This window comes from Palaemon carinicauda, chromosome 2 (genome assembly GCF_036898095.1).
Source record: "Palaemon carinicauda isolate YSFRI2023 chromosome 2, ASM3689809v2, whole genome shotgun sequence".
Lineage (NCBI taxonomy): Eukaryota > Metazoa > Arthropoda > Malacostraca > Decapoda > Palaemonidae > Palaemon > Palaemon carinicauda.
Genome location: NC_090726.1, coordinates 151638168 through 151656286, shown reverse-complemented (window position 1 = coordinate 151656286; position 18119 = coordinate 151638168). Strand labels below are relative to the sequence as shown.

The window sequence follows — 18119 nt, the reverse complement described above, 5'->3', positions numbered from 1 at the left end:
TCAAAACCAACCCTTGTATTAAGGGGTTCCAATAAAGGGCGAATTATTACCCGTAACAATTGGAACATCTACAATTATTATACAAACAATATGTTATTTTTATTCATAAAATAAATTTTTGAATATACTTACCCGATAATCATGTAGCTGTCAACTCCGTTGCCCGACAGAATTCTATGGAGGGATACGCCAGCTATCACAATACTAGAAGGGGGTGTATTTACCAGCGCCACCTGTGGCCAGGTACTCAAGTACTTCTTGTTGACACCTCCTCAATTATTCCTCGGTCCACTGGTTCTCTATGGGGAGGAAGGGAGGGTCGATTAAATCATGATTATCGGGTAAGTATATTCAAAAATTTATTTTATGAATAAAAATAACATTTTTCAATATTAAACTTACCCGATAATCATGTAGCTGATTCACACCCAGGGGGGTGGGTGAAAAACCAGTGTACAAGACTAAAGGATAGCTAAGTATCCCGTATTTCATATAATCAGTTATCCACAATAACAATGAAATAATAAGTACCTGGTAAGGAAGTCGACTTGAACCGTTACTCTGCCTTTAATAAGATCGTCTTCCTTACTGAGCGCAGCGTTCCTCTTGGGAGGCTGAATCAACTCAAAGGTGCTAAAGTATACAGGGCTGCAACCCATACTAAAGGACCTCATCACAACCTTTAACCTCGGCGCTTCTCAAGAAAGAATTGACCACCCGCCAAATCAACAAGGATGTGGAAGGCTTCTTAGCCGACCGTACAACCCATAAAAAGTATTCAAGAGAAAGGTTAAAAAGTTATGGGATTATGGGAATGTAGTGGCTGAGCCCTCGCCTACTACTGCATTCGTTGCTACGAATGGTCCCAGGGTGTAGCAGTACTCGTAAAGAGACTGGACATCTTTGAGATAGAATGATGCGAACACTGACTTGCTTCTCCAATAGGTTGCATCCATAACACTCTGCAGAGAACGGTTCTGTTTGAAGGCCACTGAAGTAGCCACAGCTCTCACTTCATGTGTCCTTACCTTCAGCAAAGCAAGGTCTTCTTCCTTCAGATGAGAATTTGCTTCTCTAATCAGAAGCCTGATGTAGTAAGAAACTGCGTTCTTAGACATTGGTAGAGAAGGCTTCTTGATAGCACACCATAAGGCTTCTGATTGTCCTCGTAATGGTTTTGACCTTCTTAGATAGTACTTAAGAGCTCTAACTGGGCAAAGTACTCTCTCCAGTTCGTTCCCCACCATGTTGGACAGGCTTGGGATCTCGAACGACTTAGGCCAAGGACGGGAAGGAAGCTCGTTTTTAGCCAAAAAACCGAGCTGCAAGGAACATGTAGCCGTTTCAGATGTGAAACCTATGTTCCTGCTGAAGGCGTGGATCTCACTTACTCTTTTACCTGTTGCTAAGCACACGAGGAAAAGAGTTTTTAATGTGAGGTCCTTAAAAGAGGCTGATTGGAGCGGTTCAAATCCTGATGACATTAGGAACCTTAGGACCACGTCTAGATTCCAGCCTGGAGTGGACAACCGACGTTCCTTTGAGGTCTCAAAAGACCTAAGGAGGTCCTGTAGATCTTTGTTGGAGGAAAGATCCAAGCCTCTGTGGCGGAAAACCGCTGCCAACATACTTCTGTAACCCTTGATCGTAGGAGCTGATAGGGATCTTACGTTCCTTAGATGTAACAGGAAGTCAGCAATCTGGGTTACAGTGGTACTGGTTGAGGAAACTGCATTGGCCTTGCACCAGCTTCGGAAGACTTCCCATTTAGACTGATAGACTCTGAGAGTGGATGTCGTCCTTGCTCTGGCAATCGCTCTGGCTGCCTCCTTCGAAAAGCCTCTAGCTCTTGAGAGTCTTTCGATAGTCTGAAGGCAGTCAGACGAAGAGCGTGGAGGTTTGGGTGTACCTTCTTTACGTGAGGTTGACGCAGAAGGTCCACTCTTAGAGAAAGAGTCCTGGGAACGTCGACCAGCCATTGCAGTACCTCGGTGAACCATTCTCTCGCGGGCCAGAGGGGAGCAACCAACGTCAGCCGTGTCCCTTTGTGAGAGGCGAACTTCTGAAGTACCCTGTTGACAATCTTGAACGGCGGGAATGCATACAGGTCGAGATGGGACCAATCCAGCAGAAAGGCATCCACGCGAACTGCTGCTGGGTCTGGAATCGGAGAACAATACAAGAGGAGCCTCTTGGTCATCGAGGTAGCGAATAGATCTATGGTTGGCTGACCCCACAGGGCCCAAAGTCTGCTGCAAACATTCTTGTGAAGGGTCCACTCTGTGGGGAAGACCTGACCCTTCCGGCTGAGGCGATCTGCCATGACATTCATATCGCCCTGAATGAGCCTCGTTACCAGCGTGAGCTTTCGATCTTTTGACCAAATGAGGAGGTCCCTTGCGATCTCGAACAACTTCCTCGAATGAGTCCCTCCCTGCTTGGAGATGTAAGCCAAGGCTGTGGTGTTGTCGGAGTTCACCTCCACCACCTTGTTTAGCTGGAGGGACTTGAAGTTTATCAAGGCCAGATGAACTGCCAACAACTCCTTGCAATAGATGTGAAGTGTCCTTTGCTCCTGATTCCATGTTCCCGAGCATTCCTGTCCGTCCAGTGTCGCACCCCAGCCCGTGTCCGATGCGTCCGAGAAGAGACGGTGGTCGGGGGTCTGAACAGCCAATGGTAGACCTTCCTTGAGAAGAATGCTGTTCTTCCACCACGTTAGAGTAGACCTCATCTCTTCGGAAACAGGAACTGAGACCGTCTCTAGCGTCATGTCCTTTATCCAGTGAGCAGCTAGATGATACTGAAGGGGGCGGAGGTGGAGTCTCCCTAACTCGATGAACAGGGCCAGCGATGAAAGTGTCCCTGTTAGACTCATCCACTGCCTGACTAAGCATCGGTTCCTTCTCAGCATGCTCTGGATGCATTCTAGGGCTTGGAAGATCCTTGGGGCCGACGGACAAGTCCGAAAAGCTCGACTCTGAAGATCCATACCCAAGGAGACAATGGTCTGGGATGGAACGAGCTGAGACTCCTCAAAATTGACCAGGAGGCCCAGTTCCTTGGTCAGATCCATAGTCCATTTGAAAATCTCCAGACAGCGACGACTTGTGGGAGCTCTTAAAAGCCAGTCGTCTGACGGAGCCGGACACAAGATCCTGATACTGCTGCACAGTCTGTAAACTGTCAATCATGGGCAAGCGAGGAAGTACAGTGACAACCCGAATCTGTCTAGACTGTCTGGGTCGTACAGACAACTCCTTAACGGGTTGCTGAGGTTGCCGCACTGCGTCACAACAAGTCACTTCTGTTGGTTGTTGAACGTCTTCCCCGTGACACATTGACTCCGTAAACAAAAAATCCTCTAACAAGGACTAAGCTTGGACTGCATGTCATGCAACACAGCTCAAGGTCTATGGGAGCAGGTGTGGTAACAGACGGGATTAGCGACTGAAGTGGAACCATTACCTTCCCTGTAAGCATGTTATGCTTAAATAAAAGTCCATAAGAGGTTATGCAGCTAAAGGCTCCCTCCAAATGACAGAGTCCTCAAGGGAATATCAGAAGGAGGGAGAAAAGAACTTTCTCATCTACAGGGACCTTATCCTAGAAAAGCTAAGTTCTCTGAGTGAGGGTTCACTGGTGCAAAAGCAGCAGACTAGAAGGCAACGTTATGAAACTGCTTGACAGTCTAGTGAGTTGGCAACAACCCAAGATGTGTTGAGAAGCATGCGGTAAGGTATGCAGAGCATGATGTATGCAGAGTATGCTGTATGCAGAGCATGCTGTATGTAGAGCATGTTGTATGCAGAGCATGCTGAATGCAGAGCATGCTGTATGCAGAGCATGTTGTATGCAGAGCATGCTGAATGCAGAGCATGCTGTATGCTGAGCATGTAGTAAGCAGAGCCTGCTGTAAGCAGAGCCTGCTGTAAGCAGAGCCTGCTGTAAGGAAAGCAGAGCGTGTGCATGGCGTTTAACATTTCTCAGAAATTCCATGACCAGTGCTAGAGTGCTTTATGCATGCTTGCATGGGGTTTAAACCATGGTATGAAAATGGAGGTAAGGTATGCTGAACAGCAGAGTCAGAACGAGCTGGAACAACAATAGTTGTGGTTTCCTCTTCAAGACTCCGTTGAGGGAACACCTGAGGCTCAGTCTGCAAAGGCTGAATAAAAGACAAGCAGAAGGAAGGCGCATGGGTGGAGGAGGCTGACTCCTAGCATGAGTGGTTGAACCCAAGGGTTGCGCTTGCTGAGCGGTTGGCGGAAGCGGAGTAGCAAGTTCCAGTTCCTGTGGTGTGAGCGGAGCGCGATGAGGAAGAGGCTGCGCAGAACAAGGTAAATGTCTCGCAAGCTGAGGCTCCTGAGGCGCAAGGCTAAGGTGTTGTGGTGCTTGCCTTGTGGAGGGTTGAGCTCGCTGCAGCGAGAGCTGAGGAGACTGACTCATGGACGGGAGAGGTTGTTGTACCTCAACCGAGTGTTGCATCATTGGTGGAGCAGCAAGTGGAGGCGGAGGAAGAGAGGTATAATCCTCCTGATCCCATTGTAAAGGTTGCCTTAAGGAAGGCGGAGGCTGAACACCACAGGGAACAGCAAACTCAGCACGTGGCTCAACATCGTACGCCTGGCAGGTGGTACTGCGATCAGGCGGAGCGAGCGTAGGCGGAGGGAGTGTAGGCGGAGGCGGAGGAGTAACACTCTCAGCCCGACACTCACGCATTAAGTCCGAAAGCTGTGCTTGCATGGACTGTAGTAGAGTCCACAACATCGTACGCCTGGCAGGTGGTACTGCGATCAGGCGGAGCGAGTGTAGGTGGAGGGAGTGTAGGCGGAGGCGGAGGAGCAACACTCTCAGCCCGACACTCACGCATCAAGTCCGAAAGCTGTGCTTGCATGGACTGTAGTAGAGTCCACAACATCGTACGCCTGGCAGATGGTACTGCGATCAGGCGGAGCGAGTGTAGGTGGAGGGAGTGTAGGCGGAGGCGGAGGAGCAACACTCTCAGCCCGACACTCACGCATCAAGTCCGAAAGCTGTGCTTGCATGGACTGTAGTAGAGTTCACAACATCGTACGTCTGGCAGGTGGTACTGCGATCAGGCGGAGCGATCATAGGCGGGGGGGGAGTGTAGGCGGAGGCGGAGGCGCAACACTCTCAGCCCGACACTCACGCATCAAGACCGAAAGTTGTGACTGTATGGACTGCAGTAGAGTCAACTTGGGGTCGGCAGACACTAAGGTCTGCCGAGGTAAAGCCTTAACAGCAGAGATCTGTTGCGGCAGAACCTTACTCCTCTTAGGCGGAGTGTAAACAACTGATGACTGAGGAGAGTCAGAGCTAACCCAATGACTGCATTCGGGTTGTGAACTTTAACTTCGTACGTCTGGCATAGGTCTGGACTTAACGTTTAAGAGGTCTTGAGACCTGAGACCAGCGTTACTCTGCCTTTATTTTCTCCCCTAATCTCTTCTGCAGACGAGCAAAATAAGGGCTCAATCGTCTGTGGGTGAGAGTGACGGTCTCGGTAAGACACGCCCACAACCACCGAGGATACTTCTGTGCGCCGATCAAGGCCTGCTGAACCCTTATGCCCTTCGACATTGCTTCTCCCCTGGGCTTGGGAGCTTGCAAGAGGTCCCGGACTGGGAGGACGACTGGCGCGCACAAAAGTACCCTCACGCACTAATCACTTATCACTTTGATTTCTGTTTGCACTTATTTCACTGAACTCGAAACTTTAAGTGGTTTGTACCTGAAATACGCAATTCTATCCTTTCTCAAAGTTAGTAATTGCGAAAACAGAATTACAATGTAACAGAAAAATCTAATGAAAGATAATTCAGTGGCTGGAAAGAGACTAAACACTAGATCACTCTAGAAACGTTAAGTTTCTTCCCCTAAAGAGACTAGGGAGAAGAGCAAAAACGATAACGACGTTACTCGTACGCCTGGCAGGCTTGAATGAAACGTTTATCCTCTTTCTCCCTCCGTCTCTATCTCTCTCTCTCTCTCTCTCTCTTGACTTAGAACCTGAGAGAAGAGCCCAATCATATATATCGTTAAAACATATTATTGTTAAAGGAAAAAAACTGAAAAGTTCCTTTATTAGGATCAAAACCATTAAGTTAAGAAAGAATGAACAAAACGCTAGACACGGTTACTCTTACTGCAACGTGAAACCGTGAACATTCTTTCTCTATCGTAACGATAGAGTGCAAGTTGAACGTTCTGAACGTCAACAACTGCAGAGACAAAACAAAACGTTAGTTCAACTTTGAAAACAGTACGAGACTATCAAAGAAATTCTTTCAAACTCTGTGGCGGAAATAGCATAATATGTTAACAGGTAAAACCGAAATGACGGGCTCAAAGTTTATTAACTTCGGTAAAAGACCGCCTACTATTAGGAAGGTCGAATATAAACAAATATAAAAATTAATTTTAATGAGTTTATAATAAAAGGAAGTTAATCGAAGAGGCCTATAAGAGGCGGAGAGATTAAAATAAATCTATAACTTTTGTTAAGCAAAATTAAGAAAGAGAGTCTATACTCTCTTAGACACCAACACTTCCGTCTAAGGGAAGGGTCGGCCATTGAAAGGTGAACGAGAGTTCATACTCTCTCGTCACCATAATTAATCAAATTAATTCCAAAAGCTAACTAAGCTAAAATAGAAGTTTCCAGTAAAGCGACAGCCGAAATCAAAGAGAAATACTTCACCAAAGTCGTGAAAATACTCCAAGAACATAAGCGTATCCCAGAACGTCTTGCCGGAAGCACGACAGAGGAATAATTGAGGAGGTGTCAACAAGAAGTACTTGAGTACCTGGCCACAGGTGGCGCTGGTAAATACACCCCCTTCTAGTATTGTGATAGCTGGCGTATCCCTCCATAGAATTCTGTCGGGCAACGGAGTTGACAGCTACATGATTATCGGGTAAGTTTAATATTGAAAATTTAGTATTCCAAAAACCAACAAGTAAACAACGATACACAGAATCGTGAGCTACATCGATTGTCAAGAATACTACGTCGTATATACATTAACTGAACCGTAACTTCCTTTAATCTTTGACTAAAGAAAAATACTAAAAGGACCAATTAATTGCAAAATAACATGTTCCTTTTATCTAGTACAACTTAAGTACTTGAGTTTGTAAGAAGAATGTAGTATTTATAAAAATCGATACAAAGAGATATCGTAATATCGTAACGATAGACTGAAAACTGCGTAGCATAAATAATCTGAACGCTAGTTACTCTTTGAAAACAGATCGAAGATTATCCAAAGAAAACCTATTAAAAGGACAAAAATTTTCTTAAAATAACAAAATCCTTTAAATTATAACTTAATTTATAACTTAATACTTCGTAAGAAAGTACAGTATTCACTTATCATTCTTTGTAAAAGGCAAGTCAGACTTTTAGCTTACGTCATACGGCCGTGATGTAATCAAAGGGGGAGATGTTTACATGTTGCCATTATGCTTTTGTTAGCTTTAAAATAAGTTGAAAAATTTCTAATCCTACCTTTTAAGTTATAAACACGTGATCACAAATAAAACAAACAAATAAGCGAATGCCAGAACCCGAAAATAGGAGTACATCACCAAAATACTGCTAAAATCCAGGGTAATCACGAGTGAATTCCAATTGCTGTTGCTCGCGAGAGCGGCAGAGGAGGTCTGAATTGGCTGGAATAGTTTGGCCTATCTACCGTGGGGGTGCTAGTGTATACCTGGCATATCTGCAATTGCCACGAGTTTTGAATTTCTGCCGGAGCATCCAGGGACTATAGCCATTCTTATATAACCAGCGAGTAAGTTTTATGTTTGAAACGAATTCTTTATGAATTTTTTTTAAGGCTCGGGTCGAGGTCGACCCATCGAAACCTATCCAAGGGGGTGAAATAACGATACCTATCCAGGTTATTAATGACAGGACTTTGAAATTCATAACACTTAATAAGGTCACTTAGGAAATCTCCAATCTGCATAGGATTTTTGCCTCTGACCTTCAGTTTTGCGACGCCAGGGAGATTTATCCTGGAAATTAGTGTTTTTTAAATTTTATCTCCACCCTTCATAATTATTACTAAGATCTGATATTACTACCCTATTTAGACCTGATATAGGCCTCCAATAATATGAAGGTTTTTTTAAAGTAAATATTTTGCCAGATATGACAAATTCGTAGATAATTTGTATTTTTCCTAACTATACAAACCTTAGCTATTTATTAGGGGTTATACTTTCGGCGGAGCTAAAATGACGAGCCATTAAAATTTAGCGAGGGTTAACTACCCACACCGCTAGTTAGCGAGGGTGGGGGGAGGTAGCTTGCTACCACTCCCGTTCACACACCTGTGATTTAGTCACTTTACTTAGAGGTAGGACTTCAAGGGGGATAGGGATGGCGGGCAAGTTTGTATAAATAGCTAAGGTTTGTATAGTTAGGAAAAATACAAATTATCTACGAATTTGTCATTTGTTCCGTAACTGGAATACATACCACGCTATTTATTAGGGGTGACTCACACATTAGGAAGAGTGGACGTCCCTGCCAATCTGGCTTTTGGCTTTGCCCGGGGGCTCCTTATCTGAGTATGTTAGTACTCAAAAATAAGGAGTCCCTGCCCTCGCTAAACCTTGCTACGCAAGGTCCGCGGCCTACGCAAGCTGTGTGTTGAGACGTGCAGAAGTGTGACTGTCTAGGTAAAGTTATTCCGAGTCTATGTAGGAAAAACCTGATGTAACCAAGACTTCTCAATACCACCTCGCCAGAGTATGGGGACGCAACAGTATTAGCTTAATACTAGGTACACAAGGGAGCATGGTTTACCTGCAGTGGTTTGAGGTCAGCTTATGCAGAGAACCCAGGATGCTGCTTTCCCCACAAGAGGGTAGGATGAAGAAAAGAATAAGAGACAGTCAAATCTTTTCATTCACGTAGACTAAAAGCGGGTAACAGTGCCCTCAACCTTCTGCTACTTATCCAATAAGGAGCTTGAGGTATACAACCAGCTCTTGTGTAGACACCACCGGACCGATAGAGATTGTATCGAGTTCCTGTGGGTCACGTCTTGCAGGAGAAAGGTTGTGAAAGTCACCTGGAACATTCACATCCTTTCTTGTAAAACCTGCGTCACAGAGTAATCTGCTAAGAAGGACCAGGGGCATAGATATGCCCGACACTGTGAGTCGTCATGTCGAGATGATGTTTTGGTGATCCTTCTCTAGTCTCTCCCAGTGCTGATGACAAGAGAAGGGACCCGGATGGGCTGTTGCCATTTTCTTTAGGTAAAGTTTCATACCTTACCCTGGGTACAGCAACGGATGATCTGGATCGTCCGTTACCGAGTGGAGACTTGTGTAGGGTCCGTCACCTCTGGAAACTGTCTGGCGACATACTCAGGTACGAAACTGAACATTGTCTTTTGCCCTTCTCAATAATGGGCGATGTCGAAAGAGAGACCATGAAGTTCTCTGACTCATATGGTTGCTGTCTGAGTGTGTAGGAACATTGTGTTCTTAAACAGGAGAAAATTTGTTGCCTGGTGAAGTGGAACATAAGGAGGTCCCTTTAGGGATCGCAGAATTTGCACCAAGTTCCGACAGGAAGGTCTCAATTCCGACAGGGGGAAGGCAAGTTGTAAGTCCGTATGAGTTAGGAAAAGTCTATCGATGAGAGGGTGTCCCTTTCTTTCAGTTTGTAGGTGAAGGATCAAGGTTGAGTGATCATCTTTACCTGTCGAAACTGAATAGGGGGTCTTTTCCTCTTGTATATACTTGAGCATTCCGCTATTGCTGGAATCGAGGTATCGAGTGGAGAGAGACACTTTCACATGACACCAATCCCACAAGATGTTATACTGCCTGGTAGACTGATGCTGAGGAATTTCTTAGATATCTAGACAACCTTTTTGCAAAGAAGTATTGGGTAGTCTCCAGGCATACAATCATAGCAAAGCTATAGCTTGTGGTAGGTGTCGAAGTGGGTTGTCTGTGATGTGGAGAGGGTTCTCTTGGAGAGACTATCAGGAGCTGCAAAAGGTTTGGAAACCGTTCAGCATAATGCCATAACGGAGCTAGGAGAGTCCTTGAGAGGTTGACCGATGTTCTAGCCTTGTTGAGTGCCCTTCTCCAGATAAAAACAGGGATAAGACATAAACGTCATTGTTATACCCACCGTTGTTACTAGAGAGCCTTGGGGTCTAGGGCTGGGGAGCAATGGCAGCCTGAGATTCAGGAGCGTTGCGAACAGACCCCTAGTTGGAGGACCTCGTAAAGTCTGGACTTTGTTGGCTAAAAGGCGATCCAAAGTCCATTCGGTATACCTTATCTGAGATGCTGTGCACAGACTGTCGGCGAGCATGTTCTTCTAGTCTGGAATGAAGCGGGCTGATAGTGGTACCGAACGGACTTTGACCCATCTTAGTGTTTATACTGTTAGATGGGAAGAGGCTACGCGCAAGTTCCTTCTTGCTTGTCGATGTGAGTCTCTATGTAGTGTGTGGTGTGATGCCCATCACATCACTGAGTGGTCTGTTAGGAACCGATGAGGCTGCTGAAGGACCAGAAAGTTGGCCTTCATCTCTTAAGAGATTTAAGTGAAGGTACTTTCGGACTCTGTCCAGAGGGCTGAGGTCGTGTGGTGCAGCACTATGGTCCCTCCTCTTTCTTTTTTCGACTCAAGTGTTTTGGAATGGGAGTCGTTCTGGTTTTGAGAAGGTTTTGTGGAGATTGGTGTCTAGAATCATTCCCAGATACACCATCTTCTGGGAGGGAAGTAGGGAAGACTTCTGTAGGTTTACCCTGATCACTGGATCTTTGTAAAAAGACTTCAGAAGTTCCAGTGTTAATGCAAGGTTGCCACCGAGTATGCTAAGGTCAATCAGTCGTCCCGAGACAGAGGAGACAGAAGCTGATCCTGTGAGACCAGGATGGGTGTGGTGGAAAGACCGAAGCACAATGCCTTGAACTGGTGTTTCTTGTTTGTCTAGGCTGAATCTTCCAACCTTCCTAGATGGATGGTTTGGATCTGGGCGTAAGTGTCCTTTAGGTCCAGTGTGCAAATGAAGACCTGAGGTCTTAGCCCTTATTCGAACTCCAACATGGTGGGGACATCGACCCAAAGGGACAGCTCTTTGCGGATCCTTTTGCATGGAAGAGTGTCGACGCTGGAGTCTTGACTCGTGTCGTAGAGGATTAGGCGCGATACCCAGTGTAAGAATTTTTCTCTGAGAGAGAATTCCTCTAACTAACAGAAGGAAGGCAATGCTTAGCCTTACCATGTGCCCTGATGGGATTGATGCTATTCCTTAGAACAGAATCAATCTGGCGAATGTTAATCAATGGTTAACCGTTGGGTATCGTGGTTACTATGCAGTTGGAGAGTGCTCGCAAGTAATTCCGTGTCGACAAGCCGTTGATGAGGGTTGTCGAACGTTTGCCGATCACTTTAGTGTGATGGCGAACGGCCAGTAGCGAGAAGTATGTTGTATACCTTCTGATCTAGGAAACTACAGGAAGAGGTTGACTAGTAAGTTTGAGTCACGAACTGCTGGCGAATTGCCGATGACCGATGAATCGGTAGTCTGTGAGCCGATGGTGAGTTAGAGATCAGCAAGCTGATTATGGTCCTCCCTGGTTGGTCAGAGATGAGCAAGCTGAAGATGCTCTGGTCAGAGATCAGCGAGCTGATTTCAATGATCGAAGAAAGATGAGCAGCCCATCGGTGATCTAGTGATCAGCAAGCTGATGACTGGTTATTGACTAGCAATCGGTGATTGGAAACGCTAGCAATTGGAGATCGTTAGTCATTGGAGGGACTAGAGGTCAAAGATCAGCATTGAGCTAGCAATTGGTGATCTGGTGATCGGCACCCTAGCGATCAGTAAACTGTGAACTAGCCATCAGCAAAGTGATCTAGAGATCAGTCTGTTGATGCTTTCCTGTTTGCTGACTATGGCCTGTCAAGGAAAAAGAAACTTCAGAAGAGACAGGGACCAAGGATTCCCCATTTCGATTCCCATTGTAGGATGGAATCTTCGTGATCTTGAATCCTTCTGTGAAGCGTAGTCGATCTTTGAGAGGCCACATTCCCTTCGCTCAGAAATCCATGTTTCCCGTAGGAAAAAGGAAAAGGTGAAGAAAATAGTTGAATGAAGAGGGTCCAGGCAATGACGATTCCCCTGCGGCGGCCGAGTTGACGGTTATATGCCGACGGGAAGACCAATGGACCAGAGAGGGAGAGGTCGTTCCCCACGAAGTGGAACTGTGCTGGCCTTGCTAATCTACGCAAGTGTCGTTGTTGTATATGTATCACACACAGTACAAACACTGAAAAGGAAACTTATCACATTTCTATACACATATATATACATAAACATTAAGAATGTTTTCATATGTATACAAGTATAAGAAAAAGTAAGTTAAAAGATAAAAATTAATGGCAGTCCAGAATAGGCGAGGAGGGAGAGAGGAAACAACCGCTCTCAATCCGAGCCAAAAGTAAAGTGAACGAGAGTGGTAGCAAGCTACTCCTACTATCCCCACTAACTAGCGTTGTGGGTAGTTAACCCTCGCTAAATTTTAATGGCTTGTCATTTCAGCTCCGCCAAAAGTATAACCCCTAATAAATAGCGTGGTTTGTATTCCAGTTACGGAACAAAGGATTTTTCACGCAAGAATGAGGAAAACACTTTTGAAAGCAATCACGGGCCCGTTTTCTCGAACCCTATTCTCTATCGAATGTAAATTGATCTTTGCTCAGCTGTGGCTCGCTTCGCTCACAATTGTTATTACATCACCTCCGTATGTTCTGGCAAGCGGTACACATTGCGTTACGCATGTTCGCCGCGTGGGCGAGTATTTTGCCGTATCCTTAGTTTAAACTATACCATGTTCTACGAGTGTATTGGTTAATGAACTAACAATAATTATTCACATACCGTACTGATCTTTGCTCAGCCGTGGCTCGCTTTGCTCACAATTAATTATTACATTACCACCGTATGTCCTGGCAAGTGGTACTTATTGTGTTACGCATGTTCACCATATGAGCGAATATTTAGCCGTATTCTTAGTTTACACTGAGCCTTAAATCTATAACGGCTTACCTTAAAAGTTGGAGTCAGAGTCAGAATACCCAAAATCAGGAGTGAAAACTGGTGCTATTCTTCGATATTTGTTAAAAATAGTCTAAAACCTTCGTGTGGGGTAAATTCACAACTTGTACAAAGGGTCGCCATAACTGAACTAAAGACCGGGTCAAGCGCCAAGCAGTCACCAGAGGCCAAGGCAAGCAAGGCTTTTCAGGCTCAAGCCATGTCGTCCTGATGGAAGGTTCCTTTAGGCAGCTTTCTAAGGGATAATTAGCTACAGCCAAGGCAAGCAAGGCTTTGTAATTTGCAAATGAGTGGGCTAACACAGAGATGCATGAATAACATTTTTCATCAAGGATCAATCAAATGATATGATTCTAATGTACCTAGATTCTCATTGGCCAAATCGTAATACAGATCAAACAATACGAGAGAGAGAAAAGACAATTCTTTTTCTCACACACGCACAGTAAGGTCAAGGATAACCACATCATCAAGTCAAAATCCTGCCAAAATCTAATAACCAATAATAATAATACATTAAGAGAAACTAAAGTGTTTCCATTGGAGCAACGAGATCAGTAGGTGGCGCTACTGTGCTTTTGGAGGATAATTATTAGTGCGCACAAAGGGTGGAGCTTAATAGAATAGGAACGAACAAATTAAATAACAGAAGCTACTCTGCGCCACTGGGAACATAAACAAGGGAGTTAAAAAAAAATCTTCAATGACTGCAAGTTAATTTTTTTTCACTTAATACGTACTTCCTAGGATATTTTTTTTTTTCAGGTGTTTTACCCGACAAATATATTGACCAAAGCACTGGGTGGGATTCTAATGAAATAGACTAAACCAACCACCCTAACCTTACCTACAAACCGTGTCCTTGTACACTTACCTAACGGGCCTGCGACACTGCTGTATTCTTAGTCAGCCATCATTATCAACACAGGTGGTCGCTATCATACATACACCCCCTTAAATCTAACCATCGCCCAAGCTCAATTACAGTCAAGGGGGTAGTGTAAAGCATGAAGGTGGCCTAGGTTGGGTTAGGAAGAACATATTATGTCCATAGTCATAGTTAAAACGATGGTTCAATGACAAGACTCCATCTTGAAAATTTCATGATAAAACTACCCATAAATGTTGGCTGACAGATGATATCGACATAGTATCTTATGGTAAGCGATGGTCTGCTATGAATAATGACGGTTACCATAGGGTAATAGTCTAGTGCGATCAACATTAGTGTTACAATATTGGTACCTGAATTCATTCATATCTAGATAGAAAAGGAACTTAAGAATGGTTTCACATAGTTTACTTTAATTGCAAATGTAGACGCAACATAGGATACGGCAGATGATAGAGGTATTGTTCATACAAAGTAAGGCTGCAATCGAAACTTACGAGTAACGACAGAGCCTGAACGGGACGATCTAAGTCAAGTCACTGTGACTCTACTGATGATGACGAAATCCAATGTTTACATCTGGATTCTGGTCTTACGTCACCGTTAAAGACCCAACCTTCAGTATATAGTCTTTGGACCCAATCGGACGATTGGGTGATTGCATAATATACTGACATGAAACGTTAGCAACTTCTGCAATAACCTGAAGGTAATGGGCAACCATTTGTGGAGAATTATACGTTTGAACCTTTGTTAGCCATTGAATAAATTTATATTATAGATTATTTTAAATATTCTATTATCACCTTTTTATTATAGGCAGTGGTAGTTGTTTATAATGTCACTGAGGCAATTTTAGCTCAAATTTTAGAATGTTTACGATTGAACACAGTAAATGTCATATCTTTTCATTGGTTAATCGGGAAGAAATAAACTGACGAATCCACTGTCCCTATGTGGTTAAACTTCCACTTGACATCATTACAGACATAACAACTATTTTAGGGGCTGCCCATGGCAAGAGCCCGTGTCTTACACAAAGGTAAGGCAATCTTACAGACAGACAGATAAGAACTATAAGGAACGAGTTAACATAGTTAAGTGATGGTGTGAGGGTTCGAAATGACAGGCCATAGACGAGTGATGCTTTATTTCTTGCTTGCTTGTTAGATTGCCCAGCCTTTTGCTGGACATGGGCTCTTGCATTAGCAGCCCGTAGGTCCTTTATTTCCGACACAGGCAAAGCACATTGCCCTGTGCGGACGGCAGTGTAGCAAGGTGACTGACCGACCGCGAACAGATGAAAAATAAGGAGCATTTGTGTTTTCTACAGTTAACATTACAATAAATATGAAAGCCCACGCTTGATATATCATAATTAAATTTATAGAGAAATAAAGGGTAGATGATTCAGCGCCGGACAGAATAAATAATATGTGGGCCTACAGAAAAATATATACGAAGATGATAATATTGCTGCAAGCGTTGTAGAACGTTGTCCTTACAACTACTGCCCCCCCCCCCAGACAATTATTTAAACGTTAACATTTTAATGATTGTATGGAAGAGACAACAGGGGTTGCAGGCGTCCTCTTCGTCGGGAATAGCGCTGGAAGGCCATTATATCTGCCTTGTGCATCAGGCGGTTCAAGGATGCCGCCCCGGTTTGAAACCCAGGGGGTTCAACTGCTAGTTGCAGTCTCCTTGGACCGCGTCTGGACGGGCTTCTTTTTGTCTTCTGTTTTATTCTGCGGAGGCACTCGTGGGCGCCACCCTTGCTGCTCAGTTACATTTTCCTCGTCTTCTGTGTGAGCAGGCTTTAATCTGTCCACGGTCAACCAGTCTTCAGCTCCATGGACCATGATCTTGAATGCCTTATTTGTCCTCTCCAGCACAAGATACGGCCCCTTGTACGGATGTGATCGTTGGGGGGCTGTGACCGTCTTGTCTGACAAAGATGTAAGGGCAGGTGTCCAGCGAGGCTGGCCTGAAAAGTTTCGTCCTGTCTGAGTAAGTTTTGTGGCATGGCGGAAATTTTCCTGCCCTTTCACACAGCCGGGTGAGGTTAACGTCTTCTGTGTCTGGATTGGAAGGGAAAAACTCTCCAGGGACCACGAGCGTCTCCCCCATAGACTTTTTCTGCTGAAGATGCATCGCTGTTTGCTTTCGGAACCGTTCGAAGGCCGAGGAGGACACAGGGGAGTTGCTTGACCCAATGCTCGTCCTTGCATCAGGCCAATAGGGATGCCTTCAGGGACCGATGGCTCCTTTCGGCCATGCCGTTGGCTGCGAGGTTGTAGGCAGTCGTGCTGTGCAGGTTGGTCCCCATCAGGTGGGCGAGGGATGAAGGCGGGCCCCCTGTCGGTTGTCATGTTGTCTGGGACTCCGAAACGGCTGACTCAGCTTGAGAAAAGGGCATGGGCACAGGTGTCCGTTGATGCTTTGGTCATGGGTGTCGCTTCTGGCCACCTCGTTGATTGATCAATGATTGTGAGGATGTATCTGGCATTGCCTGAGGGTTGCAATGTCCCCACGATGTCGACGTGGATGCGTCCGAAATGTTGCTTGGGTTGTGAGAAACTGCCGACTCCTGACTCGGTGTGGCGGCCAACCTTGCTGATCTGACACACCATGCATGCAAGCAACCACTCGCGTGAGTCCTTTCTCATTCCCGGCCACACAAAGTTGTCGGTCATCATCTTGGTGGTGGTTCTTGATGAGGGGTGGGAGATGCCATGTATGACGTTGAATACCAGCCTTCGCCTCGATGGTGGAATAATAGGTTGAGGACGATCTGTGCTGGTACACAGAGCAGAGTAGAACTGTTGGGATGTAACTTGACGTCTTCCCACCGAAGGGAGGTTGAGGAAGACCTCACGCCTACTGTGGTGGAGTCATCCGTCTGCTCCCAGGTGATGTCCTCATAGTCCACCCCGATGTGTTTGGAGTTGGGGCAGATCCTCGACAGGGCGTCGGCCACAGGGTTCTTTTTTCTTGGACAGTAGCTGATGGTACAGCCGAACTCGGAGATGGCCGCCAGATGTCGTTGCTGTCGGGCAGACCATGCTTCCCCAGGCATGGTGAAAGCATGAACCAGAGGCTGGTGGTCCGTCTGAATTGCGAATGAGATTCCCTCCAGCAGGTGCTTGAAATACATTGACCTGTGCAGACAGCAGTAGGGGCAAGGTGACTGACCGACTGCGAACAGGTGAAAAATGCCGGGCATGTGTTTTTTACAGTTAACATTACAATAAATATGAAAGCCCATGCTTGACATATAGTAATGAAATGTACATAGAAATGAAGGGTAGATAATTCTGCGCCGAACTGAATAAATATGTACAGAAAAATATATACAAAGATGATAATATTGTTGCAAGCGTTGTAGGACGTTGTCTTTACAACTACTGGCTCCCCCCCCCCCAAGACAACTATTAAAACGGAAACATTTTAATGATTATATTAAAGAGATAAATAATAAACATATGTGATTTTAGTCTCTGTATCAGTACAGGGGTTGCAGGCATCCTCTTCGTCGGGACTAGAGCTGGAGGGCCATTATCTCTGCCTTGTGCATCAGGCGGTTCCAGGATGCCGCCCCAGTGTTGAAACCCAGGAGGTTCAACTGCTAGTTGCAGTCTCCTTGAACTGCATCTGGGCGGGCTTCTTTTTGTAGTCTGTTTTATTCTGCGGAGGCACTCGTGGGTGCCACCCTTGCTGCTCGGGTACGTTGTCCTCGTCTTCTGTGTGAGCAGGCTTTAATCAGTCCACGGTCAACCAGTCTTCTGCTCCATGGACCATGATCTTGAATGCCTTATTTGTCCTCTCCAGCACAAGATACGGCCCCTTGTACGAATGTGATTGTTGGGGGGCTGTGACCGTCTTGTCTGACAAAGATGTAAGGGCAGGTGTCCAGCGAGGCTGGCCTGAAAAGTTTCGTCCTGTCTGAGTAAGTTTTGTGGCATGGCGGAAATTTTCCTGCCCTTTCACGCAGCCGGGTGAGGTTAACGTCTTCTGTGTCTGGATTGTAAGGGAAAAACTCTCCAGGGACCACGAGCGTCTCCCCCATAGACTTTTTCTGCTGAAGATGCATC

At 45.4% G+C, this 18119-nt stretch overlaps 1 protein-coding gene across 3 annotated transcripts in view; it reads right to left on the bottom strand.

The window, feature by feature from the left end:
* Positions 1-14660, bottom strand: part of LOC137627926 (PXMP2/4 family protein 4-like) — a 100592-nt gene extending 85932 nt beyond the window's left edge. The window contains exons 1-2 of one of the 3 annotated variants that reach the window (XM_068359386.1): positions 14523-14571; positions 14008-14151 (exon numbers count right to left, since the gene is read on the bottom strand). The gene's annotated coding sequence lies outside the window, so the exon portion shown is untranslated. Of the gene's footprint in view, positions 1-14007; positions 14152-14436 lie in introns of all 3 variants that reach the window. The other 2 variants (XM_068359384.1, XM_068359387.1) reach the window with 2 other exon arrangements.
* Between the last annotated feature and the right edge of the window lie 3459 nt (positions 14661-18119).